Source organism: Impatiens glandulifera, chromosome 8, assembly GCF_907164915.1.
Source record: "Impatiens glandulifera chromosome 8, dImpGla2.1, whole genome shotgun sequence".
NCBI classification, from domain to species: domain Eukaryota; kingdom Viridiplantae; phylum Streptophyta; class Magnoliopsida; order Ericales; family Balsaminaceae; genus Impatiens; species Impatiens glandulifera.
The window spans coordinates 25,939,975-25,960,431 of NC_061869.1; positions in this window are offsets into that span (position 1 = coordinate 25,939,975).

Below are 20,457 nucleotides of genomic sequence, written 5' to 3' on the forward strand. Positions count from 1 at the left end.
GTGAATGAGAGCATTTAATGAGAGGATTTGAAACATCTAGCCGTTTATGCTTAGTCATTAATGTTTTTGTGATTTTCCAAGAGAATAAAGGCAAGTCTTGTCAAATCAAGTCAGGCATGCTTTTTGATAATGAGAATTTATGTTTCCAAGAGTGATACGATTTATTTTGATACGACGCATTGAATATTTTAGATTTTGACTTGGAAAGGAAAGAAATCTGATTCATTGATTGGAGTACGAAACCGGTAGTACAGCAAGAGTACCGGTTTTGTAAAGAAAAGATAAAAGAAAAGAGGAAAGACAGGTTTAGACATTTGATGACTCAGTCGCTTGAGCATTTGAAGCCTCAGCCGCTTGAATTCTTCTGGCTTTAACCGCTTCCCACCGGTCGATCATCTCTTGTACTCGTTCTTTGGTGAGCACGTGCCTTGGGTGAAGAGTGACGAAGGCTCCGGAGTGGATGTCCAGACTTGCACAGAAACCGCTCAGCTGAGGAGCGTAGCCGGTTTTGTTGGAGAGAAGCATCTTCTTCAGGTTACTGAAGATGATCCAGGACCAGTTAACCGGTGTCCCAACCGTTACGGCGATCATCATCTCGAAGACCCTTTGAGTGTAATAGTAACTTTTCTCTCTGCACAAGACAGATTTTCCCAGAATCTCGCAGAGAATCTGGTACTTGTGAGAAAGTTGACTCTTAGCACCCCAGGGTTTAACCGGGATGTCAGATCCAGAGAACCGGCGACACATTTCTTCCATTGTCACCGGAGAATAGGTTAGGTCGGTTACCCCTTCATTGGGTAAGCCGCAGTATACAGCGAAATCCGTCTCGCTGAATAGGAATTTTTGACCGTAAACCTGTGCAACGAGTATATCTCGATGCACCTCTTTCGCGGTCTCAAACAGTTCTTCGACTACAAGGTAGTCGATGATGAATCTGTTCTCAAGAAAACTTCTTAGCCCACTCCTTTCTATGGCTAAGAACATTTCCTTTACTTCATGATCCTCATATTGGTAGATTGATTCAAAATCTGCCAATAGGATCTTCTTGGCTAGGGAGTTGGTATTCATGTTTTTGAGAGAGAGAGAATTTTATCTCAAGAATGATACTTGTGAATAGTGAACTTGTGATGTTTTTGAAAAGGATTAAGGATGGTTTATATAGCCTGGGGATTCGGCTTGGTCTTTAATGAGGTTAAGCATGCCTGATGATGTCATCAGCTATTTAATAGACTTAACTTGTTGAAGTAACTAATGGTTATTTCCAAGGTAAATCTAATAATTACTAAGATAGCAATGATGAAAAATATCTATTGACAAGATGTAAGTCTCCCTCTCTTGATGATGGACACATGTCGTCATCTCGATTGTGGTAGACTAATTTTAATTAATTACAGGCTTCATTTTTCAAAACATGCACGAAAACTCGGTCAGTCATCTCAGGTTAACCGGAAAAGTTCATTTCATCAGACCAGAGTGCATATGTACTAAGCGGTTTTCCATGACCGGTTTTAGTAGGATATTTCCATTTATGAAAAACAGTTGATTGATATCAACAATTGTTCAACTTTGGATTTGTTTTATCCACTTCAACCCGGTTATTTCAACCGTATAGTAAACATACATTTGATTTGAAATTATGAAGTGATCGGGCATAACCGGAGACTTCCTCCCGGTTAGCATATTTGATTTATTAATGGCCTATTTGAATATGGTTTGAGAAGCTTTGGCTTCTCCCTGAACACATATCCTGGTTTTATATACAAGCATGCATTATGATTATATCAATTGATTAAGATTAGTAAGACCCAAGATATTTCGAAAATGTGAAAACTTAGCTTCCTGTAGCGGTTTCGTGAAGATGTCCGCTACTTGTTGCTCGGTCGACACATATTCCAGCCGGATGTGTTTCTCCTGAACGTGCTCCCGGATGAAATGATGTCGGATGTCGATATGCTTTGTTCTTGAGTGCAACACCGGATTGTATGTGATCGCTATGGCGCTGGTGTTGTCACAGAAGATTGGAGACTCCTTTGCTTCTATTCCGAAGTCCCTGAGTTGCTGTTGAATCCAGAGGAGTTGTGCACAGCAGCTTCCAGCCGCTAAGTACTCCGCCTCTGCGGTTGACGTTGCAACGGATGTTTGTTTCTTGCTGCTCCAAGTGACTAACCGGTCACCCAGAAACTGACAAGTTCCACTTGTACTCTTTCTGTCGATTTTGCACCCCGCGTAATCGGCATCTGAGTAGCTTATTAGATTGAAGCTCGAGTCTTTTGGATACCAGAGTCCCACTTCTTGAGTTCCCTTCAAATATTTTAATATTCTTTTAGCCGCCGTATAGTGAGATTGCTGTGGATTTGCTTGGAACCTTCCGCACACTCCAACCGCAAACAGAATATCAGGTCGGCTTGCCGTGAGATACAGCAGCGATCCGATCATTCCTCGATATGCTGTGATGTCAATGGCTTGACCATCATCATCTTTGTCCAGCTTCACGGAAGGACTCATTGGCGTAGCCGCTTCGGCACATGTATCCATCCCAAATCTCTTCAGCAGTTCGGCTGTATACTTCGGTTGGCTTATAAAGATTCCGGCTTCCATCTGCTTAACCTGAAGTCCTAGAAAGAAACTCATTTCCCCCATCATACTCATTTGAAATCTATCAGTCATCATTTTCGAAAATTTGTCATATAACTTTGGATCGGTTGACCCGAATATGATATCATCAACATAAATTTGAACCAGTAGAATTTGCTCCTTTCTTTCAAATTGAAAAAGGGTTTTGTCTACCGAACCTATTGTAAATTTATGATCAAATAGAAATTGTGTTAAAGTATCATACCAAGCTCTTGGAGCTTGTTTCAAACCGTAAAGGGCTTTATTCAGCCGGTAAACGTGATTTTCATGTTCTGGATTTTTAAAACCTGGAGGTTGGTTAACATACACCTCTTCATTTACCTTACCGTTTAGAAAAGCGCTTTTAACATCCATTTGATAAACTTTGAACTTTTTGAAAGCTGCGTATGCTAAAAATATTCTAATGGCCTCAAGTCTAGCTACAGGGGCGAATGATTCTTCAAAATCAATGTCTTCTTCCTGCTTATAGCCTTGAGCCACTAACCGGGCTTTGTTCCTCGTAACTAAACCGTCTTCATTGAGTTTATTTCTGAATACCCATCGTGTGCCTATAACCGGTTTGTTTTTCGGTCTAGGAACTAGGTACCAGACTTTATTTCTCTCAAACTCGTTTAATTCCTCTTGCATTGCCAAGATCCAATCTGGATCTGATAGTGCTTCATCCACATTTTTCGGCTCAATTTGTGATATGAAAGCAGAGTTTCCATAGTGATCCAAATTTTGTTGCCTAGTTCGGACGGGTGAGGATATGTTACCTATTACTAGTTCAAGAGGATGATTTTTGTTCCTTCTGAGGTTAATCCGAGACGTGTCTATCAAGCTTTCGGTTGGCTGATCAAGGTTAGACTGATCGGTAGGTTGAACAGAGTCAGACCGACCGATTTCTTCAGTAGAAACTGAAGCGTCAACTTTCTGCGGTAAGGCAGCTTGATCAGGCTGAATTTCAACATCAACCGCTTGGTCCTTGACAAAGCGTCTAAAAACCGGAACCTCGTCTTCATCATCAGAATAGATATTGAAATTTTCCATTCTGTTGTGAAGGTCGAAGGGTAATGCAGTGTTTCGCTCAACCGATTCATCGAAAACAACGTGTGCGGTTTCTTCAACTGTTAAAGTCCTAGTATTGTATACTCTGTAGGCTTTACTCACAGCTGAATATCCCAACATTATTCCCTCATCGGATTTAGCATCAAAAGCGGTCAAGTACTTCTTGCCGTTATTGTGAACAAAGCATTTACTACCAAAAATTCGAAAATACCGTACCCTTGGAATTTGATCAAAATAAATTTCAAAAGGAGTTTTCGAAAACCGTTTAGTTACTAAAGATCGATTTTGTGTATAGCAAGCGGTGTTGATAGCTTCAGCCCAAAACTTTTGAGCGATACCCGAATCGGCTAACATTGACCTTGCGGCTTCCTTGAGAGTTCGGTTTCTTCTCTCAGCCAGGCCATTTTGTTGAGGAGTTCTGGCACTAGACAACTCGTGCCTAATACCGGAATCATCAAGAAAAGTGGTTAAATTACTGTTTATAAACTCAGTTCCTCTATCACTTCTGATTCTGTTTACTTTAATAGATTTTTCATTTTGTATTCTCAAAATCAGTTTAATCAAGTTTGGAGTTGCTTGATTTTTAGAAGCTAGGAAAGTAACCCAAGTAAATTTAGAGTAATCATCAACAACTACCATAGTATAATGCATGCCTCCTAAACTAGTTACTTTAACCGGACCAAACAAATCCATATGCAAAAGTTCTAAACATCTTTCAGATTGATAATTTCTTTACTTTTAAAAGATGATTTCACTTGTTTTCCCATTTGACATGCAGCACATACTTTATCTTTTGAGAATTTAACGTTTGGAAAACCGTGAACTAGTTCCTTGGAACAAATAAAGTTAATCGTTTTGAAATTCAAGTGATTTAGCCGTTTATGCCACAACCAGTTTGGATCATTTCCGGCTATCATACACACAGGTTTTTCGAAATCAGTTTTCCAATTTACTTTGTAAATGTTTCCCATCCGGTTACCGGTTAACAAAGTGTCATTATTTTGATTTTTGACTAAGCATGAGTTTTTATGAAATTCAACTTTGTAGCCCACGTCACACATTTGGCTTATGCTTAGCAAATTAAAGCTTAGTTTTTCTACTAATAGCACATTATTTATGGATAATTCACCATGGACAATCTTACCCTTGCCCACAGTTTTACCTTTTGAGTTATCCCCGAATGTGATGAATGCTCCGGTTTCGTACTTGATGTCGGTCAGTAGCTCCTTGTTTCCGGTCATGTGCCTTGAGCATCCACTGTATAAGTACCATTCAGAATTCTTCAACCGGTTGCTCCTCCTAACCTGCAACAAACAATTATTTACACCTTTTTGGTACCCACATTTAGTTGGGTCCATGGTTGATTAGTCCCTTTGGGATCCAGACTTGAATTAGTCGGATCACTTTCCCGGTTATTGTTTTGATAATATTTGGCTTAACTTCTTGGCCGTTGCTCAAGAATGCCTTATGTGGTGATGGGCTTCTTTGATGTCGAGTTTTATTTGTTTTACTTGGTTTCCGGTTGGCTTTCCTTCTCTCAGGATGAAGCCATTTTTCAGATTCGTTAGGACCTACATACTTAAGCGTTTCTTCCGGTTTTAGGTTATTTTCGGTTTGTGAACTTTTGACAAATTTTATAAACGGAAGATTATTTTTCGTTAGTTTCATCCCGTTGGATTGTTTTGTTTCATTTTGTTTACTTGGATCATAGCCGATACCATATCTACACTTCGGATGTCGTTTATAGTTACACATTTGTTTCACTACTTGACATGATCTCTCCCACGCAGCCGTGACGTACATTGCTCGTTCATCGGTTTCGGTTACCGGTTGAACTGTCTTCTCATTATCGGAGAATAGTTCATCCGGTTCATACGTTTCGATTTCACATGTTTTATCGTTTTCATCATTTATTTGTTCGGTTTTAGGTTCTACATGTGTTGGTATATACGCAGATATATTTCTGAACTCAGCAACCATTTGGTTGAGTGCAGAAACTAGATCTTCTTTAGTAAACTCATCAGAAGAGAAATCAAATACCTCTTCGTCGTTTGCCATGAAGCAGGTTACTTTCTCTTCACCATCTTCATTATCGGAGTATGCCCACTCGCTTCCACCGTCGGATGCAATGAGTGCTTTTTGGATCTCCTTTCCTTCATCAGCATGTTGATCATCGTTTCTTCGGTAGTCGTTTGTTGGTTGTTGTTGTTTCCCCGATAATTGTTTCCTTGATAATTGTTTCCCTAATACCGGTTGCCTTGATAGTTATTCCCTTGATAGTTATTTCCTTGATAGTTTCCTTCCGGTTTTCTATCGTCTCTTCTTGGTTTTCTACACTCTGACTTGAAATGTCCAAAACCATCACAGTTATAACATCTCTTGTTTGATTTATCTACATAGTTATAATTAAAATCATTATTAGATGGTGGCTGGCTCTTCTTCATGAATTTCCCGAATTTCTGGGCTAGCATTGCCATCACATCGTCGGTTATTTGATCAGTGTTTTTGACTGGAGCCGGTGCGGTTGATACTGGAGCCGCCGGTTCCACCGATGTGACCAAAGCTCTTGTTGCGGTTGATGTAGATGCTTCATCTTCGATCCGAAACTTGATCTCGAATTCGTAGGCTTTCAAGTCCTCAAACACATCATGCAACTTCATCTGCCCAAGGGTGCTTGATTCCCTCATCACCATGGTCTTGATATCCCACGTGCTTGGCAAAGATCTTAAAGCTTTGATGATCACTTCTCGGTTGTCATACTTCTTTCCGAGTGTCTGAAGCTCGTTTACTACGCTGGTGAACCGGTTGCTAAATTCCTTCATATTTTCTCCCGGTTTCATCCTTATGTTTTCATACTTCTGCGTAGCCACCAAGATTTTGTTCTCCTTGGTTCTTTCGTTTCCCTCGTGGATCTGAATGATCGTTTCCCAGACTTCCTTTTCATTTTCACACTCTGATATTTTATTCAAAGTGTTGTTATCTATAGCCTTATAGATATGCCTCATGCAATGGTTGTCCAGGTTGCTTCTTCTCCAATCTTCACTCGTCCATTGGCTTTCCTCCTTGTTGATCTTGATCGGTCCCTCTTTCAGGACTCGGCTCATCTCATCATCTAACGTAATCAGATGTAGATACATCTGTTTCTTCCAACTACTAAACGCTTCGCTGTTTAGCATTGGCGGCTTGTCGTTGTGGGTCATGCTTCCCATTTTGTTCGGTTGCTTGAGTTGTAAGATCCTCGCTCTGATACCACTTGTTAGGATCGGGGACGCCCTTGGAGGACCGGGGTGTTTTCCGGTTTCAGAAAGGGTGGCCGCTTACACAACACACAACTCTTTGGTGATAGTCCGGTTAAAGACTAAAACCTTTCTCAGCACTGCACAACCTGTCACAGACTCTTGAACCGGGTTCAAGGGCGGAAATGTCTGTTTCAGGTTGAAGCAACGAATGCGACTTTTAGATGATGTTTTAGGAAGGAGTTGGTTTAATGGAGGAGAGTGACCGGTTTTGGAAGTATGATTAGTTTGCGGTTTACGTTAAGAAAGCAAGAAATGAAAGCGAATGAAAGAACACGAGACAGGAAATTTGTTTATGGATGTTCGGAGAAAACCCTCCTACGTCACCCCTTCTTCTCAGGTTATGAGAAGGATCTCCACTAACTCTTTAGAGTTACAACAACACTGCCGGTCGAGCCCAACTTCGCTACTCGCCGGTTACACCAAACTCACACTTTGATGTAATACAACAACTCAACAAAACAACACACACAAAGCTTCCGGTTTTAAACACACCGGTTTTTGAATACAGGACTTTATCTCTCTAGAATTTAATGCTTTATGACTTTCAGAATTTATGATTGCTCACAACTACAACTACCGAACTGCATTGAATGAAGACGATCCGTCTTCCTTTTATAGCTGAAATTAGCTAACGGCTACTTTCTTCTCTCACTTGCGGATTGGTCGATCATTATCACGCCTGTTTGCAGAGAGGTTGCTTGCACGCTTCAACTTCCTCAACACCTGGCATTCATGCAGGTGACTCTGAGCATATGATGACATAGCCGGTTTTTCAGATTGTAACACGTGTTGAACATCCGCCTCCGGTTGTCAGCATCGGATCAACAAAGCATCATTGCTTTCCTCGCATGCTTCTGATCGGATCCGATCTTCTTTTATTCTTTCGAGACACGTTTCCTCCGTCATGATACGTCACTCTTGAAATTTGAATCTTCTGACTTTTGATCTGTACCATCCGGTTTCTGTGTCTTGTGCATTATGATCCGGTTGGAGTGTAATCTTTTGTTCTTCGTTAACCGGTTGCTTTGAAAAGGTAGAGCCGGTTCCTCTGATCTTTGACTTGATCACTCGAGGCTAGTTTCTTTGAGGTAGTAGCAACCGGTTTTTGATGCCCCAACCGGTTTATACGGTTTTAGAAGTACCTGCACATGAAGATTAACCTCTGTTTAGTTCGTCTAGCCGGTTCCAAAATTAATCTACTTAATTTTTCTATCAATTTCTCCCTTTTTGATTATTTAGAATAAATATTCAAAAATTGTAGTATATGGCCGGTTCTAAAATTAATCTTCTTAATTTTTCTATCAATTTACCTTAAAAAAAACTCTTGAATTTCGTGATAAGTCTCCTTGCTTCATCTATTGATGGCTAGACGAGTTGATGGCTAGACGGGTTGGGGACTATAGATGGCAGTACATGTCTCAATGCCACAAAGAGTAGTGATTCTTCTAATTGTTCAAAACATTGACATTTCTCTTTTTGAATGTAGTTTTTCTCACGGTATCACTAAGAATGCAAGTAAGCTTGCCTTTCTTTTGAATGTAGTTTTTCATGCTTAATATGGAAGTTGGTACATAAGTATAATGGTGTCATTCAAGTATAACATTCATAAGAGACTACATTTAATATTTCTTCATTTTTTTTCATCTTAATTCAACTAAGTTATGAACAAACACTAGTAAAACATTGTTTATTAAGGAGGGCAAAACCGTCGGAGGAAGGCCACATGCCTTCGGTGAAAGAATTCTCCGAGAGCGATCAATGCTCTCGCAACGTCTCGGTGGTAAAGTTGTCGGTGAAAAAAAAGGTATTTGCGAGTGCATATTAAGTTCTCAGATATATATTATAACCGAGATCAATGAACGACTCTCGGTAATGACTTTTAATTGTTACTAAGAGCGTTAGCGCTGCTCTCAGAAATGATATTAAAATATTAACTAGAGTCTTTATGATGCTTCTTCCACAACCCTACAATCAGTCATTTGATGTCTCAAACAAAGAACAATCTTTCTTCTAATTAACCAGTTGAAGAAGAAGAAGCCATCCTATAACACCATATCATCGTTAAACATACAGTTTTAACATGAAGATTTCAGTTCATAAAAAAACATATGATAATTATATATATGGATTTCAGTTGAAGGCTGTTGTTGATTCAAATAATACTGGTTCTGAATTTTCAATTCTCATATCTCTATTATAGAATAAAGTTATACAATATATATATATAGATATTGGTGAGAATGAAGTTGATTTACTTACCCGTGAGATGAAGTGGAATCTAGGAAGGAGTCCATGCGGTTGTAAATATCAGAGAATCGTCTAGTTTTTAAAGGTATTGGCTTTATAGCTTTTTTCCGCAACCCAAAAATTTCTTGAACTAAAGGGACATCAACCTGTACAAGTTTACAAGCCAAATACCAACCTAAAAATAAAACCACACACCAGAATCAGATAGATAGATTGATTATGTACAATGAATAGTAAAAGAAGAATTACCTAGAAGGATTAGTGAAAGAACAAATGAGATGGCACGAAATCAGATCAGATATGTGAATCAGATCGATGGGCAGAATCAGATCTGTGGACGGAGGACGGGCGGAATCAGATCTATGGGGCGGAGGATGGGCAGAGGACGAAACAGAATCGAAGAAAGAAAGAAGAATGGGAGTGGGAGAGGAAGAAGAAAGAAATAAGAAAGGGAGCGAGAGAGGAAGAAGAAAGAAAAAAAATATGAAGAAAGAAAAATCGTCTCGGGATAAATTAAAACTATTTCACCAAAGTGGTAACTGTGGGCCCTCATAAATAATAAGTATCTTGGACGGAGAAGCGTTGATGTCTGTGGTTTTAAGAAATATCAACGAGGGAGTAGGGTTTCTCTCAGTGAAATAAATATTTCTGAGAGCATTCAATTGCTCTCGGTGAGAGTTCTTGGTAATTATATATTTTCTACTAGTGAAAGTATTGAGTTATGGAGCCTACACTTATAATAAACTCTACATTGTTAATTAGAGTTTATTGGGTTTCTTTTTGGTTTTGGGCTTGGGCATGACCAAAGTTATGTTTATTACCTGAATGTTTACCCTATAAATATGTGATTATTAAGGGTTTACATTATTAAGTGAAATCATTCTAGAGAAATAAAGTGTGAGGCAAAAACACTGTATTTCTTCTTCTTCTTCATAGTGAAATCTGGTGGTGGCTGAAGTGGATGTAGCTCAATTTGAATGAACCACTATAAATCTGTGTCTTCTTGTGTTCTTATTTCTTGCATTTTCACAGATTGTTTCAAGCTAGTCGGATTTGGGAAATACAAATCTTAATAACTAGTATCAGAGCAGCTTGGCTAGATCTGAACATTGGAAACAATGGCAAGTGAGAACAGTATAGGATATGAGATTGAAAGATTTAATGGGACAGATTATGCCTTCTAAAGAATGCAGATTGAAGATTATCTCTATGGAAAGAAGCTTCATGTTCCTTTGAGTGAGAAACCAGAGAAGATGGATGATGCTGAATGGAAACTCCATGATAGACAGGTTTAGGGAGTTGTCTGATTGACGCTAGCCAAGACGGTTGCTCACAATGTAGCAAAGGAGAAGACCAGAATGGGTCTGATGAAAGCTTTTTCTGATATGTATGAGAAACCATCTGCTAACAACAAAGTACACTTAATGAAAAGACTCTTTTACTTAGGAATGGTTGATGGTTACTTCTGTCACTAATCATTTGAATGAATTCAATACAATTATGAATCAATTGCTATCTGTTGAAATTGATTTTGGGGATGAAGTTAGTGCCCTGATTTTGTTAGCATCTCTACCAAATAGTTGGGAACCTATGAGTGCAACACTTAGTAATTTAGTTGGAAATGCTAAACTGAAATTTGTTGAAGTTAGAGATCGTATTCTTGCTGAAGAGGTTCGTAAAATTGATTCTGGTAAAATATTCAAAGGTTCTGTTCTAAATGTGGAAAACAGGTGTGGAGATAATGATAGAAATTTTAACCGAGGTAAGAGCAGATCTATGTCAAGGAGCAGGAGAAGTCAGTCCAAGTCTGGGAGGACATTTGAGTGCTGGAATTGTGGTAAACAGGGTCATTTAAATAGGAACTGCAAAGCATCGAAGAAAAACGGTGATGATTAAAATGATGCAGCCAACGTTGTTATAGAATCTGTCACTGATGCGTTACTTTTGTCTGTTGATAGCCCGATAGATTCATCGGTTTTTGAGTCAGGATCGTCTTTCCACACCACTGCTCACAAAGAATTAATGGAGAATTATGTTGCTGGAAACTGTTGGAAAGTTTATCTCGCAGATGGTGAGCCATTGGATATTGTTGGCATTGGTGACATCAAATTGAAGATGGCAAATGGTTCTGTTTCGAAGATTAATAAGGTGAGACACATTCCAGGTTTAATGCGCAATCTGATTTCTGTTACACAACTTGATGAAGAAGGTGACTAAAGGAGCAATTGTTGTTGCTCGAGGTCACAAAATTGGAACGTTATACACGACTTCAACTTGTAGAGAAACAGTTGTTGCTATAGTTGATGACTCGAAGAATAGTGAGTTGTGGCATTGCAGGTTGGGCCATATGAGCGAAAAAGTGATGAAAATTCTTTTGAAGAATGGACAAAAGCTATGACAAATGAGAAACTAAAGTTGTGTGCAACTTCAGTTGGTCTTCTTCGTTAAGACATCGGATGGAAAGCCGCTACCGATTAAGAGATGATGAAGTTAGTCTCCAAGTGGGAGATTGTTGAGTTATGGAGCCTACACTTATAATACAATCTACATTGTTAATTATAGTTTATTGGGTTTCTTTTTGATTTTGGACTTTGGCCTGACCAAAGTTATTTAGGTTTATTCCCTGAATATTTACCCTATAAATATGTGAATATTAAGGGTTTACATTGTCAAGTAAAATAATTCTAGAGATAAAGTGTGAGGCAAAAACTCTGTATTTCTTCTTCTTCATAGTGAAATCTGGTAGTGGTTGAAGTGGATGTAGCTCAATTTGAGTGAACCACTATAAATCTTTGTCTTCATGTGTTCTTTTTTCTTGCATTTTTATAGATTGTTTCAAACTGGTCGGATTTGGGAGATACAAATCCTAACAGAAAGAATAAGGTCTGGTTCAGTTTAAGTTATGTTATTAACCAAAACCAAAAAATATCATTTTACTCTCACTCTCATCTATCACATCACAAAATCTATTAATTAAAATACTAAAAATATCATCTATTTTAAATTATTATATATTAATACTATTTAAGTCTTTTAACCAAAAATATTTCAAAAATCAAAAAAACATTACTAATCATTATCTTTCTAAAGGTTATTTATAAACTAAAACTACAAAGAGAGAAAGAGCATCATCTCATTACTTATGTGATGCCAATGATCCTAGCAAGAAAGAAAGGTTCAAAGCGGGAATAAGATGAATTTGGACTGATTTTTCTTGCCTCTCTTCCGGGTTGGGCATAAAGCACCCTTATACAATCCTCCAAGTCTCTAAGTCAGATTCCCAAGCTGAGTTTCATATAATTGTAAAGTTAAATATATAAGGATGTTAAAATAGAAGATTAATAGGTTGGTTAAAAAATAGATAACAATGGTATATATAGAAGGGTTACTAGGCTAAATTGATTTTTGATTAGACAGGATCTTTGTTTCTAAATCTGATTAATATCTACTAGCACACAAGATCTACCACCTTAACTCCTCCTCTAGTTTAGAAGCAACAAAAGGTGGATATTTACGGTTTACATGAGGTCTTGGGTTTGAACATGTCAAGCACAATTTATGTGCTTTAAATGACTAAGTGTGTTTGCGGTTTATGTGCTTAACTTGTAGGGAATAGTCGTACTCTAAATGAGAAATGGAACCCATCGTTCTAAAAAAATAACTACCAGCCTTTAGGTGCTTAGTTAATCCTTTGATTATTGAAGTATATTTTTTTAGTTATCAAAATAAAAAATGTTGATTTATAAAAATAAATACTTATTTAATTTATGAGAAATAAGTAAGTACGATTCATAATATCATTCATAATATCATGTTTATTAACATAATTTTCTTTAGTTAAAAATAAATAAGTTTGAAACTATATTTATGTGCTTACACAAAGTAATATTTTCTATAGAAATAGTAGAATATATGAATTGTTTGATTAATTATCTATAAAAAAAAATATTATTTATAAAATTCAACAAATATGGGAGAAATAGATGAAAAATTGTTTCATTCTATTTTCCTCATATATATATATTGCAAAAGATTATTTAAAAAAAAGATTTCTCTATAGATAAGGAAAATAGAATAAAATAATCTTCTATATAGTCTTCCATATTTGGTTGAATTTGAAAAATAAGAATCATTTATTTATAGATAATTAATCAGAACATTCATAAATTTTATAATATCTTTATAGAAATATTGCCTTGTGTAAACATATAAATATAGTTTTAAACTTATTTATTTTTAATAAATAAAAATTATATTAATAAACTTGATACTCTTTATTCATGTCTCATATATCAACAAGTTCTTATTTTAAAAAATGACAATTTTTATTTAAAATATATTTTTGTACGGCAAACAGTCACTCAAACACTTATTAAAAACATAATTTTTATTTATGAGAAATGACAAAGCGCGGTTCATAATATCATGTTTATTAATATAATTTTCTTTATTTAAAAATAAATTAGTTTGAAACTATATTTATGTGTTTATACAAAGCAATATTTTTTATAAAAATAGTAAAATATATGAATTGTTTGATAATTATCTAAAAAAAAACTATTATTTGTAAAATTCAACAAATATGGGAAAATATATGAAAGATTATTTTATTCTATTTTCCTTATCTATATACCGCGAAAGATGGTTTAAAAGAGATTTCTCTATATATAAGGAAAATAGAATGAAATAAACTTTTATATATATTTTTTCATATTTGGTTGAATTTGAAAAATATATAAGAATCTTTTATAGATAATTAATCAAAACATTCATAAATTCTATAATGTCTTTATAAAAATATTGCCTTGTGTAAACACATAAATATAGTTTTAAATTTATTTATTTTTAATAAATAAAAATTATATTAATAAACTTGATACTCTTTATTTATTTATCATATATCAACAAGTACAGTTTAGAAATCCCTTTGTAACCCCTTAAGCCTATACTTTTTTTAGAAAAACTAAGTACGGTTTTTGTAACTCAATTAACCCTTTTTGTAGCCATAGACCTTATGTAATCAAGAATCTATAATAGCCAAGCAACCCTTCTACATTCAATTAACTAAGTAACTCTTTTGAAGTTGTATTCAATTATTATTTTTGTATCCAAGTAGACAAGAAGGCCCTTTCTATTCCCTTAAACATACACTCAACTACCATTACTCAATTAATCCTCTTGTACGTAGCCAAAGATCCTAGGTAATCAATAATCCATTATATATTCATTTAACCATGTAACTATTTGTAACAATTGACCAAGTAACAACTTTGTAATTATATCCAATTATCTTTTTTTTGTAGCATGATGACAAAAATCCCTCTAACAGTACCAATCAAAAATAAAAAAAAACAGATTTGACCAAAATTAATTAACAAAACAGTCCCTTCTTAATGAATTAACATGACGTGGTAACTAATTAATTTCAAATAAACCAATGTTAAAGGGGGTCTCTTACCCTGAACACCAAACTGAATCCAACTAGCACATAAACATATATATAAAGCACGAAAGTTACCTCCCATGCCAAGATCAACTTTGGTGCCCCAATCGGCGGAGCCCGGGATGCTAGGACCCATGGAAACTGATGAATTTTCATTGACTCCATGTTTCTTCTCCGTTTTGTGGAACCCCGGGATGCTAGGACCCATGGAAACTGATGAATTTTCATTGACTCCATGTTTCTTCTCCGTTTTGTGGAACCATAGTCCAACATAAGAATATTGTTTGACTTCGTTGTAGATCAGTAGGCGAAAGAGGCGGCGAAGAAACTCTAGGGCAATTGCCTCTAATATATTAATATATATATATATATATATGCAGGGGCGGAGCCAGGATGAAAAATTACCTGGGGTTGACTCCAACTTGCATATCAGATTTAACTTTCTATGTTTCGTTTTTTTTTTCAATAAAATTTTCACGATTATTAGAAGATGGAAACTCGTCATGCCCTCTCAATGCACACGTTTGCAAAGTGAGCTACCGAGTACTTTCAATAGTTGTTGTAAGCCGTAATCTGTTATTTTGTTTTTCATCTAAAAACTGTGCATTTAGTATTTTATCAACATGACAATGATATTCATTAGATTATCAAGATATTCAACTGCCCTATTATGTGGTGAAATATTATATCCTATATGCATAACAAAAGAGCATATATCCTCATCATTAACTCGTTTTCAATATTTAAATCCATCTATTGTAAATGTAGGTTTTGGGGTTGCTTATGTTAAAACAAGAAACATGGGAAACAAAAAGCAGCATCTTTCAAAATAGAGTATTCTAACCAAGTAAATTTGTTAAACCAATGACTTTGGAACCGTCGATTTTTTATTTCCAAATTTGGTCGGCGGGTACTCATCCTTAATAGGTTGATATGACCACATCTTGATATAAGCTCGTCTAATTTCATCCTTTGATTAAAAGGATATTTTCATATCGGAATACGTAATGTTGGTTCAAGTTTAAGAGAACTTACACCAACATCAATTCTAGGAGATTTGTTAAGTTCTTGAATAGGGATACCAAATTCTTTATTTTAACTTGTTTATTAATATTAATTTATATTTTTCTTATAAATTTTTGAAATAGTTTAAAATTAAAAATATAAAAACACTATTATTATTATTTTACCCTTATAAATAATTTAAAGATGAGGCCAGGGTTTGATCACCTAACCTCATATTCACATTTCCATAACTTAGCCAATTGGTCTAAGACTCATATGTCAAACACATATATAAAAAATTTTCTTTTAGCATTTTAATTTAGGTGGGGCTGGAGCCCACCCTAGCCCATGGGTGGCTCCGCCCTTGTATGTATGCAAACACTTAACCAAATTTCCTTCTCCAAAACAAAAGATTGTCGTGGCGCACTCTCATTGGTTAATATTGCATGTGTGACGTAGACGTCCTCTTTTTATTTATTATTATATTTTATATATAGCTAAATTTGAAAAAGAAATCTCTCGACCATCCGTATAATGTTCATAATTACGCGACATGACTCGTATTACCATACTCTCTAAAATTGGTGTAATATTAACCCATTTTAACCTTATAACACAATAATATAATAAAAATGAAAGATAAAATATATATACATGCATGACAAAATCAAAAACATTTAAAACATTAAAAACATTCTTTAAGTTTTGGCTTTGTTTTTTATTCCTATCTAAATTGCCAAAAGAGTATATGAACAAATACACTACACCAAGTTGAGCTTTTCCCGGCACATAAATACTGATGCATAATATGCGTCGGTAAGCCTAATATATAGCCCTTATAATGAATTATACATTTAGATTAATAAACGTTTTTTAATAAACCATCACACTTTTCTTGTTTTCTTTTAGGTCCATTAACTATTTTTTTAAATTAGTAGTTTCACTATTTTTCCATCACCATTTCTAGGACCAAAATTCATTATTCTCAATTGTCGGCTTAACAACCTCACTGCAGTATTAAAGTGTCATGTTTGTCACGGACTGAAACTCGGACACCGAATAATTCTAGATTGCCACAATAATAGCTAGTCAGCCTTTTTTTAAGATGCAAGAAGATGGAACACTTTGAGAGAGAGAAAGCTTGAAGAATATCTTGTTTATTACAAGTGTGAGGTACAAGTACATGGTGAAGACCTGTTTATATACAATAATTCTTAAAAGTAGATAGTAGTAGAACTCCTAAGGGTATGTTTGGATCAGTAGAAATGGAATTGGCATTGGAGTCTCAATACCAATTCCATGAGAATAGATATTGAATTACAATTCAATTTTTATGTTTGGGAAATTATAAAATTGTAATTTAATCTCAATTTCTATGTTTGTAAAATAGAATATAATAAAAATAATTACTCAACTTATATAATTAGTTTAATTCTTTTTATTAATCCAATATACACTGACCATCTTCCATTTTAATATATCTCATAATTTTTAATACAATTTTAATACGTGGATTTCCATCACATTCGGACACCTTTTTGACATGTTTAACACGTTCAACACGTTTAACATGTTTTTCACGTTTTTGGCACGTTTAAACACGCTTTTGACATGTTTTAACACATTTTCACACTTAAAACACATTTTCACACGTTTATCATGTTTTTCACGTTTTTGGCACGTTTAATACATTTTTGATATTTTTATACGTTTAACATGTTTTTCACACGTTTTGACAAGTTTGGCATATTTTTCACGTTTTTGGCACGTTTAACTTGTTTAACATATTTTTCACGTTTTTAGCGCATTTAACATGTTTTTCACGTTTAACATGTTTTTGGAATGATTAACACGTTTTTCACATGTTTTATATATATCTGGCACGTTTAACACTTTTTAACATGTTTAACACGTTTTTGGCACGTTTAACATGTTTGACAAGTTAACACATTTTGGAATGTTTAACATATTTTTAGCACATTAAACACATTTTGGCACGTTTAACATATTTTTCACATTTTGGCACGTTTAACACGTTTTTTTGCACGTTTAAAACGTTGTTGACATTTTAATATGTTTAACACGTTTTGGCACGTTAACATAATTTTGACATTTTAACACATTTTGGCACATTTAATATATTTTTGGCACGTTTAACACATTTGACAAGTTTTAACACGTTTAACACATTTTTGACACATTTAAACATTTTGACACGTTTTACATGTTTTGACATGTTTAACGGCATATTTAACACGTTTTGGCACCTTTGACACATTTTGACATGTTTAATATGTTTTTGACATGTTTAACACGTTTTGGCCCATTTAATATATTTGTGAAACATTTAAAACTTTCGGTCCGTTTAATTTATTTTTTCTCTGTCTAATATGTCTTTGACATTATTATACATTTTTTTGATCTATTTAACATAATTTTTATTTTTTTATATTATTTTAATATTTTAATTACTAAATTAGTTGAAGAAATAAAATGTGAGATTAATATTTTTTGATGTGTTAAATATTTCGAAAACGTGTTAAACGTGATAATTTACTCAACTAAAAAAATATCGGTTCAATATTTTAACATCCTAAATTCCAAAAAAAATATTATCGATTGAAAACTTTAATCGTGTTTTAAATAATAAAAGAATAAATTATTTTGTTGAAAAAATATATAAAAAAATTGGAATTACAATTCTGACCTAAAAAGATTGGGATTGAAAACTATGAAATTACACAATATTGAATTCCATTGAAATTCTAATTCCAATTCCAATTATTAATATTAAAGTGTCTACCAAACATAAAATTTGAATTGGACCCTCCAATTCAATTTCTAATGTCAATTCCAGGGTTACCAAATGCACTTAGAGAATTATAGAGAGTTCTCATATCTACATACTTCAGGAACTCCTAGAGAATTCTAGAGAGTTCTATGACCTTAACTACAATAAAAAAAACTCTAGAACTTTCTAGAGAATGCAATTTTTGGGCTTGACATATTCACCCCATTTGAAGCAAGGGATAATTTGTGTGTCCATATTTGGCTCAAATGTGCTAATTGAAGGCTTTAGAGTTCCGCTATAGGGAAGTCCCAAATATTAAAGGTTCCATCCTCCATCTTCTTCTTAAACGTCACCTCCAACTTTTCCATCCTCCAAAACTACATTAAAGATGTCATTTGGAAAATCATCTACATCAGCAATATTGAGTACTTCAAACAATCAACATCTGCATCTTCACCTGCCGCAATCCTTCCAATGTAATAGAAAGGGAAAAGATTATGGAGGTGACAAGTTATGCGCCTAGTTAAATGATTAAATGCATTTGTAGGTTATGTGTGGTTAAAAACTGGTGACCACATATTTATAAGAGGTGGATACATCAGCCTCTCTAAGGTCCTGGGTTTGAGACCGTCAGACGACAAGTTTTGCGCTTGATTAAATGGTTAAGTGTGTTTGCGGATTATATGCTTAACCCGCGGAGATTAGTCGCACTACATATGAGAAGCAGAACCCAGCATTCTAAAAAAACAAAAACAAAAACAAACTTTCGAATCGGAAATTTCTAGGTCAGATTTCCGGGCTAACCGTCCTGTCGAACCAGATTTTGACGGTTCAAAAAGTTTCCATATTGCATGAACGATCATTCACTGTTTCACAGTCGGACAGTATTGTATTTAAAACCTTGCTTATTTCCATAATGCTCAAAAACTATATATTCTCATTCCTCAAAACCCTGATATCAAAATACCTTCCAAATTTGTCACACATGCTTCTATCTTAAAATATTTTAATATATACATTTAGTTGTTAGATTATATATATAGGATATTGAAACTTGACATGGACTTATATGCAACTTCAAATTAAGAATTCTTTGGGTATCTCATCTTTTTTTTATTTTCTCAATTATTGCCTAAAAGGGTTTTTTTGGAAATGATTTATAGTCATTTATTCAATAAAAATCCAAAGGAAAACTTGAATACAAGTGTTTAAATCAGGACAAAAACAGGCTTTTATCCCAATTTTAATCCAACATCACAAGAAGCTAAAAAGACAATACAACAAGCTGCATTTTTCTGAATAAAACTTAACAGTAAGCATGAATACACAAACAAACAGAGAGTCATCTTCCTTTTCTTCATCTAGCCTTGTATGATTTAATTTTTATGACTTCTTCAAATGCAATGTTCCATCGTTTACATAGATCCCGATTTGCCGATGTTATAGGAATCCTCCTTCATGTATGAATAAGTGCAATGCCGTCAAAAATGATATCACTCCAGATTTGTTCTTCATTTCTTCTTACCTTTGAGAATACTCTAGAATTTCTTTCCACCCAAACTTGATAAACTATCGCACCATAGAAACACTTGAATATATTAGCTCGGAATGTATCACCTTTCGTCTTGGCAAGCACTAGTTCCTTTATATGATTCCAATCCTCGGGGAAATTGCAGTATCCAGAATTGTTAGCAAACTTCTTCCACAACACCTTGGTATATGGACATTCACCAAGTATATGGTCAATTGATTCATCACTATTCAAACAAAGTTCACATATAGTGCAAGGAATGGACATAAACTTGCTAATCACATATAGTCATGAGTCTTTCCCTAAACGCCAGCCAAAGAACAATTCAATGTCGGGGTATGATTTTAAGTGACCATACATAGTGACCCAATCCACCAACTGCCCTCTATTGTGTGTATACTCCCAAGCCATCCCAGTATGAACCTCCGGTGAACAATCACTTTCCACTCATGCAAATCAA